The sequence below is a fragment of the Canis lupus genome, chromosome 16 (assembly GCF_048164855.1).
Source record: "Canis lupus baileyi chromosome 16, mCanLup2.hap1, whole genome shotgun sequence".
Taxonomy (NCBI): Eukaryota; Metazoa; Chordata; class Mammalia; order Carnivora; family Canidae; genus Canis; species Canis lupus.
Window position 1 is genome coordinate 1733210 of NC_132853.1, and position 14787 is coordinate 1747996.

At 50.0% G+C, this 14787-nt stretch overlaps 1 protein-coding gene and 1 pseudogene across 20 annotated transcripts in view; one reads left to right on the forward strand and one right to left on the reverse strand.

The window, feature by feature from the left end:
* Positions 1–14787, reverse strand: part of DENND1A (DENN domain containing 1A) — a 508126-nt gene that overhangs the window by 82304 nt on the left and 411035 nt on the right. The gene's annotated exons all lie outside the window — the stretch shown is intronic.
* On the forward strand, positions 1650–2672 carry LOC140607402 (glyceraldehyde-3-phosphate dehydrogenase pseudogene; annotated as a pseudogene).

Sequence of the window (14787 nt, forward strand, 5' to 3'; positions counted from 1 at the left end):
GGCTCAGCGTCTGCACCTATACGGGAAGCTAACTTTGATCAGTGGTTCCTACATCTGGTATCCCAAGAAGACTCACCAAGGGAGGTTTTTTCATACAGATTCCTGGACCATTGCTCAGACCTTTGCAAAGCTCCTTAGATGATTCTAATGCATTTGGGAACCTGGGGGCAGGGTGGGGTGGAGAATGGGGTGGTTACAAGAGTAACAAACCCATGTGCTTTCCCTGTGCCAGGTACCGAAGTGTTTTACATATACCCACTAGTTTAAGCCTCATAACAACCCCAGGAAATAGAAGCTGCTGCTGTCCCATGTTACAAATGGGAAACTGAGGCACAGCAGTGTAAGGCAACTTCCCCGGGCTCACACAGGCAGGATTTGAGCCAGGTGGTCTGGCTCCAGTCTGATAGACTATGGTGCCAAAGAAGACAGAGGCTCTGCTTCTCTTTTTCATCACCACATCCCCATGCCGAGGCAGAAGCTTCTGGAGTAGGTGATGTGCATATTCATTAAACAGTTAAGCACTTTTACTAGGCTGTATCACACACTACCTCAAGGAAGCTGGGATCACATCTCTCCATTTTCAGATGGACTTGAGGGTTGGCAGTACACTGAGCCACCTCAGGTCATTTCCCAGTGAGGGTGAGACTGGGGTTTGAGGCCAAGCCTGCCTCACCCCTTCATCTCCTACCACAGCCTCCTGGTACCACATGATAGCGAATTCCTGGCTTTGTGACATGGATGTAAGGGTTAAATGGACATGAGATGCCTTTATAAACAAAATTCCTCAACGGATCCTTCTGATCGACTGCCTTGGTTTTTCCCAAGGTGGTTATCTTCAAAGACGAGTGGGCTCAGTGAACATTTGTTGACTGAATATAAATATACCAACTGTAGCTATGACCCCGCATGGTTCTTGGAAAAAGAGCAGGTTCTCAGAGGAGTCTTTTATACCCTGGCTCTATCACTGGGACATGTGGACAATGAGTCCTAGGTGAGGCCAAGGCCACTGGTCAGGGCCCCAGATTCTGACTTTCCAGGCCCTGGATTCATGACCTTTCAGTTCCTGTCCTCTATGCCCCAAATTCCTTCTGTGATAGACAATGTCGAGAGAGAGGAGGGTGGGACTGTCTCTGACCCAGCAGGACTTGGGACAGACCAAACCCAACCTCACTCAGCAGAAATCCATTGTGAAAATCCCAACCTCCATTTTACAATGGCTTTAAGTCTTCCAAAGGCTTTGGGAGGCTGTCAAGGGGATGTGCATCCAGGGGATAGGCTGAAGTCTGTGTCTGGGGGCACCATGGTGGCTGTGATTTCCAGTCATTTCTCTGCCTAAAATAGGGACAGTCTAGTTCCCAGGAAGTGGCAGGCACCTCCCAACACCAAGGCGAGCAGGTGACTTATCTTTGGGAATATCAAATCACCCTATCTTCCTTTTCTTGATGACGACAATGATGATAGCAGCAACCATTTACTGAGTGCCTGTTATTCACAAAAACTATTATAGCTAGAGATACACATGTTGGATTATTTAGGAGAAACTGTTGATATCTGAACTTACTTTAAAATGCATTAAAAGCTCTCTGCTCCTCCCTGTTCGACAGACAGCGCATCTTCTGGTGCAGTGCCAGCCGCGTCCCTGAGACACGATGGTGAAGGTCGGAGTGAACAGATTTGGCCGCATTGGGCGCCTGGTCACTAGGGCTGCTTTTAACTCTGGCAAAGTGGATATTGTCGCCATCAATGACCCCTTCATTGAGCTCAACTACATGGTATACGTGTTCCAGTATGATTCTACCCACGGCAAATTCCATGGCACAGTCAAGGCTGAGAACGGGGAACTTGTCATCAAGGGGAATCCATCTCCATCTTCCAGGAGCAAGATCCCGCCAACATCAAATGGGGTGATGCTGGTGCTGAGTATGTTGTGGAGTCCACTGGGGTCTTCACCACCATGGAGAAGGGCAGGGCCGAGAGGGTTATCATCTCTGCTCCTTCTGCTGATGCCCCCATGTTTGTGATGGGCGTGAACCACAAGAAGTAGGACAACTCCCTCAAGATCGTCAGCAATGCCTCCTGCACCACCAACTGCTTGGCTCCTCTAGCCAAAGTCATCCATGACCACTTCGGCATCGTGGAGGGCCTCATGACCACCGTCCATGACATCACTGCCACCCAGAAGACCGTGGACGGCCCCTCTGGGAAGCTGTGGCGTGACAGCCGAGGGGCTGCCCAGAACATCATCCCTGCTTCCACTGATACCACCAAGGCTGTGGGCAAGGTCATCCTTGAGCTGAACGGGAAGCTCACTGGCATGGCCTTCCGTGTCCCCACCCCCAACGTGTCAGTTGTGGATCTGACCTGCCGCCTGGAGAAAGCTGCCAAATATGACGACATCAAGAAGGTAGTGAAGCAGGCATCGGAGGGACCCCTCAAGGGCATCCTGGGCTGCACTGAGGACCAGGTTGTCTCCTGTGACTTCAACAGTGACACCCACTCTTCCACCTTCGACGCCGGGGCTGGCATTGCCCTCAATGACCACTTCGTCAAGCTCATTTCCTGGTATGACAATGAATTCGGCTACAGCAGCTGGGTGGTGGACCTCATGGTCCACATGGCCTCCAAGGAGTAAGAGCCTCCTGGACCACCAGCCCCAGCAAGAACAAGAGGAGGAGAGAAAGAGAGAGGCCCTCAGCTGCTGGGGAGTCCCTGCCCCAAGTTAATGCCCCAACACACTGAGAATCTCCTGACCTCCAATTTACATCCCAGACCCCGAGGAAGGGGAGGGGCTTGGGGAGCCCTACCTTGTCATGTACCATCAATAAAGTATACTGTACCCAGCCAAAAAAAAAAAAAAAAAAAAAAGCATTAAAAAACAAGATGCCATGACCAATGGATAATTACGTGACAAAGTAAGCATAGTAAAATGTTAATAGTACAATCCAGGTGGTAGGTATGAGAGTGTTCACTCTCACAAGGGGACATGAAATACCAGACTTCAGAGGGGCAAAAAATGTGGCAGGATGTGCTGTTCTGTAATCAACTAGTCTTGAGGGGACTCCAAACATGACATTGTGTTATCTAATTTATTGCTGATCTAGTGACAGGGAAGTATTAAAAGTGAGTTATAAATGAAAAACAGGCTATTCATTGTGCATCTACTGTGAGCCAGGCACTGTTTAAGCACCAGGATAGTAATGGCTAAACCAGTCAGAGACTCTCCCCTAAAAGAGGACCCTTGCGGCTCAGTGTCTGTACCTGTATGGGAAGCTAACGTGGGTTGAATGTCGCCCAGCGGAGACTAAGGATTGTTTTAAGTAAATATTAATTATAAGAGTCAGTGTCACCTCTCTCTCTTTCTCTCTCTCTCATGTGTGCACACATAAATATATATGTGCCAAGCACATGAAGACATCTACCCTCTTTCTTTTAAAATTTCATTTACTTATTCATGAGAGACAGAGAGAGAGGCAGAGACACAGGCAGAGGGAGAAGCAGGCCCCATACAGGGAGCCCGACGTGGGACTCGATCCCTGGACTCCAGGATCACGCCCTGAGCCAAAGGCAGGCGCTCAACCGCCGAACCACCCAGGCATCTCGACACCTACCCTCTTTTTACAGATATCAAAGCAAAGCTCTGAAAGGTCATGCGGCTTGCCCACGATCATATGAGTACAGGTGGTAGGTGGGGGTTCACATCCAGGCAGGTCTCAGCCCACGATCTGGATTCTTTACTCCTTTGCCTGCCACCTTTCAAAAGGTTGCTACCATCATCAAATCTCATTTGCTCCTGATGAGAGGAGCTACTTGAAAAAGTGGCACCCCAAGGTCATTTCCAAATTTCATTCTAGTCCTTCTTTTCCACCTTGCCCCTCATCAGACTGAGTCCCAGCAACCAACAGTTTTAATTCTTTTTACTTGGGAAACCTTTCAGCTTTTAGGGTGGCTTCCCCCGATCATTACCTCATTTAATCCTCACATGACCCTGAGAGATGACTCTGGAATTCCTGTAGTTAGCAGCCCGTTTGACTGGTGGCAGACTGTCTACTCAGGCCTCCAGGGCTCGTGGAGGCTGGCAGGAAGAAAACAGAAGCTGCCCAGAGAACATCTGGAGGAGAACTGGATCGACAGGACTTTCACTGCTCACTGGGTCTGTCTGCCCCACCAGGACCCCAAAGGCCTCTTGCCAATACCCTCTCTACAGGGACCAAACGATCCTCCCTCTTGCTCTGGTGGTACACCAGGAGCCCCCCCACTTCTTGCTTCCTTTAGAAAGTAACTGCAGGGTGATTTGTGGTCTGGCCAGGGGGACTGTCAAAAGACATTCCAAGAACCTCTGGAAAGAGATTCATTTAACAGTAATGAGTGGCGAAAGCACGTGTCAGCTGAATTCCTTTTCCCAGCAGTTCACTCCCTGTGTCAGGACAGACTAACGCCGCACCACAGGCTACGACAACAACAAAAACCGGCCGGTCACTTTGGTATTAGGAACAAAGTTGTTTTAAGAGAAACGCAAGAGAAGAGATTTTCTGCAGCAGGACTACCTTCTTTCCCCTCCGTCTGACCCTGTCAGGTTGCCCTGGTCAGTTAGGGGTTTCCTCAGCTCCCTCAGTTCTGCTTCTAGGCTTTCTCCACCCGATGTCACTGTAGCATCACCCCCAAGGGATCTTTCCAAAGGGTCAGTCTGACCATCTGATCGCATCACTCATGTTTAAAGCACCGCACTACCCCTTGCTGCCTTTGCGGGGGTTCCGAGGCTCTCGGTTGGCCTGTGAGCCCCCCGAAGCCCCCCATCTCCCGTTTCCAGTCATGCTCTCTAATACTTTCCCCACAAGCCAGACATCTGAGTCACTGTACAGTGCCCACAGCTTCCCATACAGAGCACTGGTTCAGACCTCCCTGCTGCTCCCTTTGCCTGGAATGTCCCTTCCTCTGTCACCAGGCTATGCCCCACTCATCTTACCAGATAAAGCCCAGGCGTCATGGCCTCTGGGAAGCCATCCTTGTCACCACAGGCTCCCCTCTACGGAACTCCCTCTGGGCTCCCATGAAACCCAAACCTACCTCCACCACATTACATCAGACTGACCTCCCCCTTGAGGATGTGAGCTCCTCACAGACGAGGATGGATGGTCTCGTCAGTCCGCAGTACCGTACTGAGCACAGGCCCCACACGCGGCAGCCGTGCTGAGTGACTGGAGGAACCATAAGCACCTACAGTACTGCAGGGGAGTGAGTCTCACGAAACTAAGTGGGTTTCTGAGAAGTAAAAGAAAACCAAGATAGTTCGAAACAGACCTGCACTATCCCAGAATTCCTGAAACAGACGGTGTCACAGCAAGGCAGTAATTATAGACGTGTGCACACACACGCACACATTGTTCAAAAAAATTCATAGAATGCACTTAACACGGACTTTTTTCTTATTGGAAACCTGTTTACAATCTTGTCCACTGTCAGTCTTAAATGTCACTTTTCAGAGAGATGCCTGCTGCCAGGAGAAATTTATTTTCAAATTGAATCACAGCATGTTCATGCAGAGAAGCGCCTCTTTTGAATCTCCAAATTGGAGGGAATTCAGAGAAGAGAAAGCGAGGTGATTAGGATCTGCAGAGGCTGATTCAGGAGGAAAAATTAGAGGGTAAAATATGCATGGGTGAGCCAAACAGCAGCTAGGAGTTGGCGGAGCTGGTGAGGGCAGGAAGGCAGCCCCTAGAAAACCATAGGAGCAGTGAGGATGTGCGGAGTCGGCAGCAACGGGGAGGATGCGGTGGGGGGATGCGATGGGGGGGAAGCCCAAGCAACAGGAGGCGAGTGCCCACCTGCGCCAGGTGCTGCGCAAGATGGTTTCACTCATTCAGCCTTTGCCCGCGAGATGCCGTTATCCCCACTAAAAAGGTCACGACAATGAAGTTCTGACGAAGAAACCCGAAAGAGGAAACGGTAGGTCAGGTTCGACCAGCCACGCTGCCACCAGTGAGTGACTAAGACAGTGTGGGAGGCCTCACTGTTCCTGCTATTTGCCATATGTCGGGTGATCAAGGAAGGCCTCTTGGAGGAGGAGCACTTGCACTGAATCTGATTACGCTTCTTTGTCCCCGATAAGAGCATCGTTAGCTTTTAGGAGAGTGGGTCTCACCTCAGCAAAGCCTTGGGAGTGGACCCCCGCCCTCGGCTCCAGAGGTTTTGAACACACCTCTCTTCTGTGGCGGATTCTGTGCCCCTGCTGAGCCAGAGCAGCAGGCCCCTGTGTCCTGGCTCTTGCACCTGGGAGCCACAGGAGCTTGGGCCAGTGTGAGCCTGGCTACCTCCCTGAGAAACTGGAGCTGATGCTACCAACCTCATGGTGGTTGCTGTGGGGACAGGAAGCACGGGCGTGTGGTAGTAAGTCGGCATGTGTGTTTTCTTGTTGAACACGACCATTATACACATTGTAGGTCGCTCTTTCAGTCTTGACAAATGCGTACTCATCCTTCAGGCCCCAACTCAAAGGACTTTGCCTTCAAGAAGCTTCTCCCAAGTTGGCAAGGAGGGGTGGTCCCTGCCTTTCATTCATCAATTCAGCCAGTAATGGCTGGGATCCTGCTGGGCTATCCTGGCAGCTACCGGAGGGGAGTCAAGCAGCCTCACATTGTATCCCACCAGGGAGAACAGCTTTACTTTATTATTTTATTTTTTTAAAGATTTTATTGATTTATTCATTCATGAAAGACACACAGAGAGAGAGAGGCAGAGACACAGGCAGAGGGAGAAGCAGGCTCCACGCAGGGAGCCCGATGTGGGACTTGATCCCGGGACTCCAGTATCACGCCCTGGGCCAAAGGCAGGCGCCAAACCGCTGAGCCACCCAGGGATCCCCCAGGAGAACAGCTTTAAAGAAGTTCCTGCTGCTGGCAGAGCATACCACAGAGTGCTAAGATCTGGTCTGGCTGGGAGGCAGCACAAAGACCTCCTGGCGAGTGACAGGTGTGCCGACAGAGAAAGGTAAGCAGGAGCTCTCCTGGCCTCCGTGGGATGGAGGAGGGCAAAGGAACGAAGAGAATGCCAAACTGGCTGGAATACAGAGAGCAATGGGGCATGGGTGTGAGTCAAGGGTGGGAGGAAGGCTGGGCCCAGATCATGCAGGCCCTCTTAGGCCAAGATGTTTTCAAGCAATGGGGAAGCCCCAAAGCTTGGGGACAAAGAGGAAGGGGTAGGTATTTGCACTTTGGATCATTCTGGCTTCCAGAATGTGTCTGTCAAAGAGGCACAGGGGAGCAGGATGCCCACCGAGGTGCCAGGGGAATGAAGGTGAGGGATGATGGAAGTGAGGGGGCAGGAGTGGAAAGGGAGGGATTCAAGAGCTATTTTAGGAGGGAAGAGTAGATACGGGCTGCCATGGCCTAGATGTGGCAGGCTGACCATCCCCCGACCAAGCAGAGTGCCCTGGGGAGGCAGATGGGAGCAGGTGGGACTCCCCAGGGCCCTTCTTTCCTAAGAGTCCAGCAGAGGCCCTGAGTAGGGACTGTGTCTTGCCTACTGCTCGATCTCCAACCCTGGGAGCAGGGCCTGGCACACAGAAAGTGCTCCAGGCCCTGGCACGTATACGAACCAGGGTCTAGTGAGCCATGCCAAGGTTAGCAGCTCTGCTCTTCCACCTGGCTGCCTGATGACCCCCCAGGGCAGCCTCCGAGGACCCAGGAAACACCTTCCAAGCAGAGTAAAGCACGTGCCTTGCATGCTTGCCTCTGTGTGCAGACCATCTCTGTCTAAAAAAGCACAGGATTCTCAGCCCAGGCTTGGGGGTGCTGCCAGGTTCCCCAGCTCTTAGCTGACCCAGTGCTTGCATACTCAATTGGCTAGAGTCTGTCCTGCATTCCATTTGTCATGATGGAAACACCCAGTGTTGACTGGTGTCACATTCTAGATGGCTGAGGGGGAGTGTGTTCTGGGTGGCTCAGGCTCTGGAGCAGGACAGGCTGAGCTGAGAATTTCTGTCGCTCACTCTCCACGTGATTGTGGGGTTTTTTAACTCCCCCAGCCTCAGTCTGTCATTTGTAAAATGGGGATAATACAACCTACCTCACAGAGTTGTCATGAGGGACAGATTTTATTTTATTTATCTCTTGGGGACAGATTTTACATGAATCTGACTCAGGGCCAGGCATGTAAGAGAGGCTCAGTAGTTGGGAGCTGTCACTGTTGTCCTTGAGACATGTCTTGGGTTTTGTTTTGTTGTTTTTTTTTTTTTTAAGGATGCATTCTCTCTCAGGATTATATAGCAAACTGGTAGTGTCTCCTAGTAAATGTGGTCATCGAATGTAAGCTGTTAAATGTTATATTTATTCATTTTGAAGTTCGTCTAAATTGGTCAGAGTGACTTGGGTCTGTTGAGTTGGCTGCTCTGGCTTTTGGGAGGCCTGCATGCCTATCCTGAAAATTTCCTTATTCAGTATCCAAGGAGCCCACGCCAGGAGACTCTCTGTGTTCCCAGCCAGTTAGTAAGCCTCCATCTAGCAGCGCACACGGGAGAGGCAGAGAGCCTGGGCTCTGCAGACAGATGGAGCTGGGTTTGAATCCCATCCTGGCCGCATAGGGTTGGGCAGCCTAGAGCAACTCTCTCATGTGGAGGCAAAGGGCTGTGGTGAGAACTTGTCCCTCAAATCCCGGGGTCCTCTGATCCATCAGAGCATGAATGGAGAGACCCACCCGTGGATTCCTCCAGCACTGTCCCTCTGCTGCCTTAAATCTTTCAGTGGTTGTCCTGCCTTCAGGGTGGGTGTGTCTCTGTTCACCAACATTGAGCGAAAACCTACTTTAAAAGCTGTGCTGAAAAATAATAAATAAATAAATAAATAAATAAATAAATAAATAAATAAATAAATAAATAAATAAATGCTATGCTGGATTGGGGGATGCCTGGGTGGCTCAGCAGTTCAGCACCTGTCTTCTGCCCAGGGCAAGATCCTGGAGTCCCAGGATTGAGTCCCACATCGGGCTCCCTGCATGGAGCCTGCTTCTCCCTCGGCCTGTGTCTCTGCCTCTCTCTGTGCCTCTCGTGAATAAATACATAAAATCTTAAAAAAAAAAACAAAAACAAAAAAGCTATGCTAGGTTCTAGAGAACATATAAAGGGGATGGTACAGGGTACTGGGGAGGAAGTCCAAAGTGTCTGCCCCACATATCAGGGCCTCCTGCTGTGGTCCCTGTCTACCCTTCCTGCTCCACTGCCCCTTAGCCAGCCCCTCCTTGACTCAGGCCAGACTAGGGGCTTGCAGGGCTATGAATGCACAGGCCATGCTCTCACTTCTGAGTCTTGCTCAATTCTTTCTGCCTGGATGGTCCTTGCTCATGTCATCCATCTGCCTGGTGGCTCCTGCCCAGTCTTCCACCATGGCCCTCACTGCACCGTGTGGCATGAAAGGGAGGCCCTGGGCAAGAAAGGCGAGTACGCTGGCCATAGAGGCCAGAACAGCTGGTTCTACTCAGTTTCATACTCTTCCCACCTATGGGTACCTGGGGTGGGTGACATCACCTCTCTGCTTCCAGTCTCCTCTTCTATAACACAGAGGTAGTAACACAGTAAGGCTGCTTCCAAGTTTTATTTTTGGGGATTACAAGAGACCCGTGGTAGAGATATGGGAGGTGGTGGCCATTAATTGTCTATGCCGTTTCCTGCCCATCACTCCACCTAGACTATGAGCTCCCTGAGGGCAGATGCTGTGCCTCGGCCACCTCAGGATGACCCATGTGAGCCATGGAGCCTGGCATACTTGAAATGAGCAGGTGTGAAGTCTTGGGGAAATGTGTCTCTTTAACACAAAAGCCTTTTTGGTGTTGAAAGAGTTAAAATCTGCTCGTGCTTATAAACAAGCCCTATTTCAGCTCAGCACCATCACTGGGTGTGAGTCACAAGGCTTAGCAGGTGTGGGCAATAATTAAAGGCCTCAGCAATCTACCTGGGCAAGGTATTTTTGCCTCTTATTCCAAAGAGGCAACTCTCTCTATGGAGAGCAGAGGAGCTCATTAATGAGACTAATTAGGTGTAAAGGGGGTAGAGGCTGGCATCAGCTGCAGCTTGGAGGAGCTAATCATTAAGCTCTGTAATCTCCACTGAACACAAGCAGATCAGGCTCAGGGGGCTGTGAGCAGGGCTCCCACACCTGAGTACCTGACCACAGGCTTTGGGGAGGCTGAAGGGCCTTATCTCTCCCCCTGCCACGCTCTGCCAGGAGACACCATACACACACACAGGCGCACAGACACACACACACACACAGCACAGGGTCAGCTTCCAGGGAAAGGAGCCAGACCATCCAAGAAGATGCTTTCCTCTTAGCGTTCATCTTTGAGGAGCATGTACTGGGAAGCTGTGCATTGGGTTTTACAACAAGCTTTCCTGGACGTAAGGAATGGATCAAAGAATTTCCTTCTGGCGTCCACATGTGGAAGAGAAAACTCTTGTGCCTACGTTTCCAGATTTTCTAGCCACCACTAATCTTTAGCTAGCACTGGGCAGATTTCTCTCTCTGGATCTATCTTCTCCTTGGCCTGTGAGCTTAGTGACCCGTGGTCTCCCCCCGGGATCCTCAGTGACAGGCATCCCAAGGTTTCCTCAACACTGGATGCGTGGAGGGTGGTGAGAAGAGAAGAGATGAGATGAACGGATTTTGGCACCACCGCTTTTCTCAGCTCTGGGGCTTTGGTCAAATCACAACTGAGCCCTAATTTCCTCATCTGTTAAAGAAACATATTAAAATCATGGCTCAACAGCATTAAAAAAAATAAGCCACTTGTAAAAGTAGTTCATTATAATAATCATGTGTTTAAAATATTGGTAAAAAGGAGTACCTGGGTGGCTCAGTGGTTGAGCTTCTGTCTTTGGCTCAGGTTGTGATCCCGGGGTCCTGGGATCGAGTCCCACATCAGGCTCCTTGCAGGGAGCCTGCTTCTCTCTCTGCCTGTGTCTCTGCCTCTCTCTCTGTGTCTCTCATGAATAAATAAAATCTAAAAAAAAAAAAAAATCTTGATAAAAGAAGAAAGGGATGGATTATCAGAGGACGGGGAAAATAATTTCAGTATGGCCCCCACATTGGGCTTGAGTTAGCCAAAGGGCAGGGTCTCCTTGGGCAAAGGCACTGAGCAGAGAGACTTGTCCCTGGAAGACGGGCTCTCAGATGCTGGTGCCAGGGAGTGTGTGCCCTGTGTTCAGAGTCCACTCACCGTGGCTGTGGGCCCCGCCACCAGCCTGCCCAGGAGGCCTTCCATCTCAGCAACATGCCCTCAGAGACTGCTAGAAGGCAGGGAAGGAAGCAGCTTGGCAACTTGTCTCCCCCATGAGACCCACTCCCCCGAGCACACCCCTTTGGTCTGTACTTGCAGCCATGTCCAACAGGAGCTCCCAGAACGTTACTTACTACTACAGAGCCGCAAGTGTCCAGCCAACAAACCCTGAGGGCCAGTTTGCTGGTGATGTCCTCTTGTCCTTAGAGCCTCAGCTCCCAGCCTGAGCACCGTGGGGAAGCCCTCCACGATAACCCTCATGATCCCCCAATCTTCTGTAGTCCCCCCGCCCTACCACTGACCTACTATCTGTGGGATTACTGGTTCTCACATTTGTCTCTTCCAATGCGGATGGAAAGTAGCAAAATCCCCTTTTTCCCACTGGGGCGGATCTTGCTAACCTGCACCCAGTCAATAGGGGTGCAGGTGACCCCGATTTTACCAACTGGAGGACCTCATCCTTTGGTCACAGTGATTGGTTTGGGGCAGGGGTGGCAGATGTGGCCAAGCTTAGGCCAGGCAGTCTCCTAAGAATGTGCATGCCTCACTTCAAGCTCTAAGGATCACAGAGACCAGTAGGCCTCTATCAGAAAGCAAGACAATGTTTGAAAATAATAACTGACAGGCAAAGAAAAGAAAAGCCAAACAGTAGTCAGTGAGAGCCTAGCCAACATCACTTGAGCTCCTGAATCCAGTCCTGCCTGTAGCAAGAGAAGCCTTGGATTTCTCAATTATATGAGCCAAGTAATACTCCCTCCTGCCTTTTCTGCCCAAGTTGGACTTCTACCATCTATAACCAAGAGAGGCCAAGCCAGAGTTTTACCAAGTCTAGGGACATTTCAGCTTGCCGGGCTGGTTGTTTTTTTTCCCTCCCCAGTATTACAGCTGCTACTGTCTGAACTAGAACAGTCTCCATACTCATTTCTCCCTCTCCTTTTAGTTATGAGTCAGAGTCATAGTTCTTGATATGAAGCAAATAAAGACATCGCAGGACCCAAGGCTGCCTTCAGATCAATGCCTCTGGCCCCCAAATGTCTCTCCTGGATGCACTTGTCCTGTGGACAGTTTCTGGCCCATCATCCTCAAAGGTTTTTTTCGGAGATCACTTATGATGCTTTTCACCATTTTTTTGGTCTGAACAATGAAATCACAAAAACAAAACATATATGATGTTCTATAAAATCAAAAGCTTTAAAATATTTGGGGTAAAGGGGGGAAGGGGAACCAAAGATCTGCCCCACTGAACAGTATGAAGCACTCTGAAAGGGGATGCTGATATGTCTGCAGGCTTTATGGTTGTTTCTTATTTTTTTTTTTTAAGATTTTATTTATTTGAGAGAGAGAGAGAGAGAGAGAGAGAGAGGGAAAGCACAGTGGGAGAGTGAGAGGGAGAAGCAGACTCCTTCCTGAGCAGGGATCCCAATGTGGGGCTTGACCCCAGAACTCTGGGATCATGACCTGAGCTGAAGGCAGAGGCTTAACCGACTGAGACCCCCAGGCACCCCAGTAGGCTTTATATTTTAATGGATGGATTCCAACCCCTTTTTACAGATGAAGACACTGAGACTTGAAGAGGGTTAAAGAAGTTGCTTTCTCTTTTTCAGATTTTATTTCTTTGAAAGAGAGGGAGAGAAAGAGAGAGCTCACGTGCACACACAGAGCGGGGAAGGGGCACGCTCCCAGATGAATGAAAGCCTTTGTCCAGCAGTTACCACAGGCATCCTTCCCATTGGCTACAGGTGGCCCTCGACCATGATACAAGTCTCAGGGCAGAGACTGGTTTTCATTTATCTCCACACTCTATCCAACAGCACAGGGCTTCGCCAGGGGCAGGGTTGCAATGAATTTTTGCTGGAGGAGATAAATGGATGCTGGAGTCATGATTTGAACCCTGTTTGTTCTACTCGAAGGTGCGCTTCCCCTCCCCCAGCTGCCTCCATGACTGCCAGCACCTCTGAGCCTCCCTCTTGTTCTCCCTGGAGGGAGTCAGGCTGGATAGTAGAAGTGGTTACAAGACCAGAGGGAGCACGGACAATGGTAATAAATATGTAAAACCCCGAATTCATTACATCCAGCTAATTCTAAATGCAAAGGACACCACATCCTGTGAGACAGACCCCAACGAAGGAGTCTGGTTTGCAGCAGTTTGAAGAGTGGACCAGAATGGTTTGGTCTGACTCAAGAAATCATTCTCTTCCTGATGGGCAGGATATCCACAAGGCTCTACATCCTCTACTAATTTTGTGGCCCAGGAATCATCTCCACCTGCTGCAGTTTCAATTTTGCAAGAGACCCTCCCCGTGGTCCTCGAGAGGCCCAGCCACCTGATGGGGCTAGGCTAGTGACCCTCTTGGCAGGAACCTCAAAATCTGTAAAGCAGAGGACGTAGTTCTCTTAAAGAGGCAGTATTACAGCAAGATGTTAACACTACACAAAGTAAGCTCTATCCTCTTGGTGGGGGAGGGTGGGGTGGGATGGGGAGGGATGCTTCATAAACTGGAAATAAAGTGAGTTATCTCTCATGCAGTGCCCCGGAAAACAGGCACCTTCGTGTGGTGCCTGCCTTCTTCTCTCAACCCCAAAGAAAGGGAGAAAGGGCCTGCCGAGCTACCCAGGAAAAGCAGCTCATGCTTACAATCCTGCCAGGCAGGAGGTCTGCAAATGCTCCCCTCTGGCCTCCCACACTCAAAACATTTCCTATCTCAAGGCATCAAAGGTAGAAAGGGGAAAATGATTTTCCCTCTGCCCTCTGCCAGCTGAGACAATATCTTTCTGTTCCCTCTGCCACACACACACACACACACACACACACACACACACACCCTCTGTACATGCAGCTGTATTAGAGAACCCAATCTACACACACCTAGAGCTAGAAAGGAGGGGACTGGGTTTGCGACCACAGATGAAGGTCATGGCAGAAGCGTGTGATCTCAAGTCAGAGGTTCAATTCCTAGTTCCAAAAATTATAAGGAGATGAAGAGAGAGTGTGGGCAGTAGTATACACTCAACTGCCAGCACAGCAGTGGGTATACAAAGGAGATGCTCCCATGTATGGATCCTGGCACTGGGTCGAACACATTGACTGTGTCTTCATCACCAACTATAGGAAAGACTTGAGTGGCCTGGACAAGGCCCACATCCCTCCTCAGCTATGACTTCCCTTTTGACTCTGCCTTAGTGGCATGAACTCCAAATAAAGTTCTCCATCTGCCTGAGATACCAAAGGCCCCAGGTATGGGAGCATAGCCCATTGTATACCCACTGCTGTGCTGGCAGATGAGTATATATATATGTGTGTGTATACACACACACACACACACACACATATAGATTTTTAATACAAAGTTGAACAGACCTTACCAGTCGTTAACACTTTCATGAAAATGAGTTCCTTCATTTGGTATCCAAAACCAGAAGTCACACCTTATTTTGTGTTTGTTTCAGTGGCAAGTCAGCTTGGGGGTAAGGCTGGGTAGGAAAAGAGGAGGCTACTTTCCAAACAACACAAGCTGGTGTTAGTGA